We start from the raw sequence: 6,262 nt of genomic DNA, 5'->3' as shown, positions 1-6,262 counted from the left end.
ACCACTTTTCTTCTAAGCTGTGTGGGTGCGTGGCCACGCAGTAACTGAAATGCCTCCATGCACATTCCCCTTGCTACCAAGCAGCTGGAATTTTCTTTTATATAATGTTAATTTAAAGTGCTGTGCAGTTTTCAGGCCATGTAAATGTTTCCTGCTCAGGCCAATGGTTGGTTCTTGCAGCTGTGTAAAAAAACATAGAGCAAATGTTGGCCCTAACACACCAGCATCTTTTGTCATTAGAACTATATTGGTTTCATACTGTTGAATTGTGTATATGTATACCCATGTGCATCAGTTGTAACTGACAGATGTTGCCTTCAACCAGCTTAAACTTCTCAGCCATCGAGAAACTTCCATTGTGAAAGGATGGCCAGAATCTAGTTAAAGTTTGCCAAATATATCATCAAAAATTAATCATCTACAACCTAAATCAATGTCTGCAGGTGACAGTGGGTTATGATCCTCTTTGTCTGAGAGTACAATATTTGTAAGTTGCTGCTTGACATTATCATCAATAAATTCTGGAAAAAAGATACTGCAGATAGTGTCTCTGCTTTGTATTAATATCACGTCTGGATTAATCTGATTTAGCACATCTCATTTGAGCTGCTGTCCTCAATTTAGATCAGGACTCATTTTAACAGTAATTGTTCAATTACAAAGTAAATATGTATTTAACTCTCTGAACATTTTAAATAACCTATTCTTAGTAACCAACAGCTAGGTCAGCTGCATAATAAAAACTGAGTAAGTTAAACAAGGTGAAATTGGATTCATTTTATTGTTTTTTGTTCCAAGTGTACTCCTCTGTGAAACCTTAATTGTATTGATATTTTCAAAGATACACAACAATCTAAATCCTGCCTTCATGTCCAGAGGTTTCAAATGGAATTTGTACATTTTGTATTGAAGAAGGTTCAATGTTTGATATTCATTTGGATGCAAGAGAGTGATACTCTCCTGTTGGGGCTTAACCTTAGGGGTTGTCCTTACTGCTCAACGGGTATTATGACTGCACAATGCACACCCCCAACCAGTACTGAACCACTGTCCAACCTGTACTGAACTACACCCCAACCTGAACTTGATAAAATTCCCAACCACATTATCAACTTGCATGGCACGGGGCCCCAAAATCCCCCTGCTAAGAACCCCACCATTAACCTTGCACTCTGCCTTCAACTTCAACCTTCCAAAGTGTATCACTTCACACTTCTCCATGTTAAACTCTCATCTGCCACTTCTCAGCCCAGCTCTGCTTTGTAACCTACAACAATATTTTATACTACCAACAGCACCGAACTTTGTGACATCTGCAAACCTACTAACCCAACCTTCCACTTCATCTAATAAGTAACCAGTATCTTCAAAAAAGGCACATTTTAACTAATATGATTGAGTGCCACTTTGCAGATTGAAATTCCTCAATTTTTTTCGTAATACTCATTCCAAGTAGTCTGATTTAGATCAAATTATAAAACTGAGCTGCTATGCTCTTGGTTGGATAAGAACACAAAATAGGGTTGTTAATATTCCTGATGTGGTTGAATGTAGTTGAATGTTGGTTGAAACTAGTTGCAGACTTCTGTTAGACAACAGAGAGGTGAGCTGGGGCCACATAGTGGTGGGAGGTGGCGATATCAGTACTTCATAGGAAATAAAATTGGATGTCATAGTAAACAGTTGGAAACTGGCTTGGAGCTTGTAAGTGATATTTCCTCAGAGCAGAATACATATGAGGAAGAGAAGACAGAGCAACATTAGATTGCTGGGAAACTCGGCAGGCTATAACATGAGAATGTGAATGAGATTAGATGAAAACAAAATACACAAGGATGTCATGTGTTGCAGCCCAGCCCAATACAACTACAACTACCTGAAAACACATCACAGTTACAATCAGCCTGTTCTCAAGATCAGGGCAATTCCAGTGCAGCTGGTTACTTTTCACAGCCTGTATTCAATTAGTAGCAAACTGGTGGAAAGATTTGTCAATAGAGCTAGCAAGTGCCAGTTGTATTAACCTGATTGCTGCTGATCACTCATGTTCTGATAGTACTATTTGATTTACTGCCATGGTCCAAGGATGAACAAAAGCTGAATGCAGAACTAATGCAAGAGTGACTGCTCTTGAAATCAAACTAGCAGCTTGCTGGATGTAGTATCATGGAAACTGGTAGAAAGGAAATCAGTGAGGATCAGAGTTAAGCTTCCCAATGGTGGAGTCATGCTGCAAAAAGAAGGTGGTGTTCAGAGTTGTTGGAGGGCTATTAACTGCTTCAGTTCAGTGTCACTGGGTTAAAGAACCAGCTCTCGGCTGTAGACTAAGATACTTCAGGAGGACAGCTCATCACTGCCTTCACTGGGGAAATACAGGTCTATAGTGAATGTTGACCTTGTCCATGGATATAAAGGAAAAAATAAATATTAGTTTTGTTTTTCACCTTTCAGTAAAACCCATGTTAAAAAGCCCCAAGTTTCATCGAAGCTAGACACTCCTGAGCAGTAAGTTATTGACACTGAGAAGAGTGACAAAGTGAGAGTCTAGAGCCAGGACATCAAAGGGTATGGAGAGAAGGCAAGGGAATGGGGGTGACTGGAAGAATTGGATCAGCCCAGGATTGAATGGTGGAGCAGGCTCGATGGGCTGAATGGCCCACTTCAGCTCTTGTATCTTATGGTCTTCTAGTTCATAGGAATCACCGGCTTTCAAATGCCAACTTGTTTGTTTGCTCTGGGCCACAAATAAACAATTTTTAGACCATAAGACTATAAGACATAGGAGCAGAATTAGGCCATTTGGCCCATCGAGTCTGCACTGCTATTTCATCATTGCAGATCCATTTTCCCACTCAGTCCCAATCTCTCGCCTTCTCCCTGTATCCCTTCATGCCCTGACCAATCAAGAATCTGCCAACATCTGCCTTAAATAGACATAAAGACTTGACCTTTACAGCCACTTGTGGCAATGAATTTCACAGAATCACCACTCTGGCAGAATAAATTCCTCCTTATTTCCATTCTAAAAGGATGTCCCTCTATTCTGAGGCTATGTCCTCAGGTCCAAGACTCTCCCACCATAGGAAACATACACTCCACATCCACTCTATTGAGGCCTTTCAACATTTGATAGGTTTCAATTAGGTCACCCCTCACTCTTCTGAATTCCAGTCAATACAGGCCCAGAGCCATCAAGCACTTGCCAAATGAAAAGCTGTTCAAACCAAGAACCATTTTCGTGAACCTCCTTTGAACCCTCTCCAGTGTCAGCACATCCTTTCTAAGATAAGAAGTCCAAAACTGCTTACAATACTCCAAGTGAGGCCACACCATTGCTTTATAAAGTCTCAGCATTACATCATTGTTTTTATATATCCTCTTGAAATGTATGCTAACATCATATTTGTCTTTCTTACCCTCAACTCAAACTGTAAATTAACCTTTACGGAATCTTGTACAAAGACACAAATCCCTCAAATCCCTTTGTGCTTTGTGCAGTCCTGATGAAGGGTCTCGGCCCGAAATGTCGACAGTGCTTCTCCTTATAGATGCTGCCTGGCCTGCTGCGTTCCGCCAGCATTTTGTGTGTGTTGTTGTTTGAATTTCCAGCATCTGCAGATTTCCTTGTGTTTTCCCTTTGTGCTTCATAATTTTTATATTCTCTCCATTTAGAAAATAGTGTACCCTTTATTAACCTTCTACCAGTGCATGACCATATATCCCCAACACTGTATTCCATCTGCCTTTTCTTTGCCCATTCTCCTAATCTATCTAAGTCCTTCTGTAGCCTTTCTACTTACTCAAAACTACTTGCCCCTCCACCTATCTACATATTGCCTGCAAACTTTGACACAAAGCCATCAATTCCACCATCCAAATCATTAAGAGATAATGTTAAAAGAAGCAGTCCCAACACAGATCTCTGTTGGACACCACCAGTCACTGGCAATCAACTGGAAAGTTTTCCCTATATTCCCAATCTTTGCCTCCTGCTTTATCCATGCTAGTATCTTTCCTGTAATACCATGGGCTCTTAATTTGTTAAGCAGCCTCATATATGGCACCTTATCAAAAGCTTCTGAAAATCCAAGTACAGTACACAACATCCACCATTTCTCCTTTGTTTATCCTGCTTGTAATTTCTTCAAAGAATTCCAACAGATTTGTCAGGCAAGCTTTTCCCTTGAGAAAACCATGCTGACTATGGTCTATTTTATCATGTGACTCCAAGTACCCCGAGACCTCATCCTTAATAATCGACTCCAACATCTTCCCAAACACTGAGGTCAGACTAACTGGCCTATCGATTCCTTTATTCTGCCTCTCTCCCTTCATGAAGAATGGAGTGACATTTTCCAGTCTTCCAGAACCGTTCCAGAACCCAGTGCTTCTTGAAAGATCATTGGTAATGCCTCTGCAATCTCTTTAGATACCTCTTACAGAACCTTGGGGTGTACACCATCTGGTCCACGTAACTTCCCACCTTTCAGTTTCCCAGAACCTTCACTCTAGTAATGGTAACTTCACACACTTCACTCCCCCGACACCTGGAACTTCCACCATACTGTTAGTGTCTTCCACAGTGAAGACTGATGCAAAATATTTACTTACTTTGTTCACTATTTCATTGCTCCCTTTACTACCTCTCCAGCATCCAGCGGTCCAATATCCACTCTCGCCTCTCTTTCACACCTTATGTATCTGAAGAAACTTTTGGTATCCTCTTTAATATTATTGGAGAGCTTACTTTAGTATTCCATCTTTTCCTTCTTAATGATTTTTTAATTGCCTTCTGGTGGTTTTTAAAAGCTTCCCAATCCTCACTTTCCCACTAATTTTTGCTCTATTCTATGCCCTCTCCTTGGCTTTTATGTTGGCTTTGACTTCTCTTGTTAGCCACAGTTGTGTCATCTTGCCTTTAGAATACTTCTTCCTCTTTGGGATATATATATATATCCTGTGCCTTCTGAATTGCTTCCAGAAACTCCAGCCACTGCTGCTCTGCTATCATCCCTGCCAGTGTTATTTTCCAAGCAATTTTGGCCAACTCCTCTCTCATGCCTCTGTAATTCCTTTTATTCCACTGTGATACTGATACATCTGACTTTAGCTTCTTTTTTTCAAAATTCAGGGTGAAATCAATCATATTATGATCACTTTCCCCTAAGGGTTCTTTTACCTTAAGCTCTCTAATCAGTTCTGGTTCATTGCACAACACACACTCCAGAATACCTGATCATCTACTGGGCTCAACCATGAACTGTTCTAAAAAGCTATCTCGTAGGTACGCCAGAAATTCCCCCTCTTGAGATCCAGCACCAACCTGATATTCCCACTCTACCTGCATATTGAAATCCTTCATGACTATTGCAACTTTGCCCTTTTGGCATGCATTTTCTATCTTTTATTGTAATTTGTAGACCATATCTTTACTATTATTTTGGGGTCTGTAAGTAACCCCCTTCAGGGTCTTTTTAGCCTTGCAGTTTCTTAGCTCTACCCACAATGATTCAACAACTTCTGACCATATGTCACCTCTTTCTAATGATTTCATTTCATCTTTTACCAACAGAGCCACACCATCCCCTTTGTCTTTCTGCCTATCCTTTCAATACAATGTGTACCCTTGGACATTAAGATCCCAGCAATAATCTTCTTTCAGCCATGATTCAGTGATGCCTACAACATTATACATGCCAATCTGTAACTGTGCCACAAGTTCATCGACCTTATTCTATATACTGTATGGAATCAAATATAACACCTTCAGTCCTGTATTCACCCCTTTCAATTTTGTCTGCCAATACCTTTCTTAATTCACTTTTAGATGATTCAAAAGGGGATGTGGAATGCAAACGGTAGATGGATCTCCAATTAAACCACATTTCCTTCCATACTCTGTGTTAGGTATGTGGGTTAAGACCAAAGAAAAAAATGGCTGGAGTCACTTAGCACTTTATTACATGAATGTTTATTAGGTGCATCAAAAATCAAACTTACAGAAATTAGCTAAATTTCTGAAAAGAAAACTGCCAATATTTACAGAAAGATATCTATCAGAAAACGCAATAATAGTTCATACCTATTCTTGGCCAGTCTGAACTCCTGACAGCTCTGATCTCTCTCCTTCTGAGGGTGATCAGCTCCTTTTTTTCACCACTGGGGCATACCATCTTTAATTAACAACAAAATTAACTTAAGACTACACATGAATTAGAATATGATGCATCTCACAATGTTATTCATCTTAGGAATGTTGTGT

Source organism: Hemitrygon akajei, chromosome 8 (genome assembly GCF_048418815.1).
Source record: "Hemitrygon akajei chromosome 8, sHemAka1.3, whole genome shotgun sequence".
NCBI classification, from domain to species: Eukaryota; Metazoa; Chordata; class Chondrichthyes; order Myliobatiformes; family Dasyatidae; genus Hemitrygon; species Hemitrygon akajei.
The sequence above is the reverse complement of the archived record's forward strand: the minus strand, read 5'-3'. Positions refer to the sequence as shown.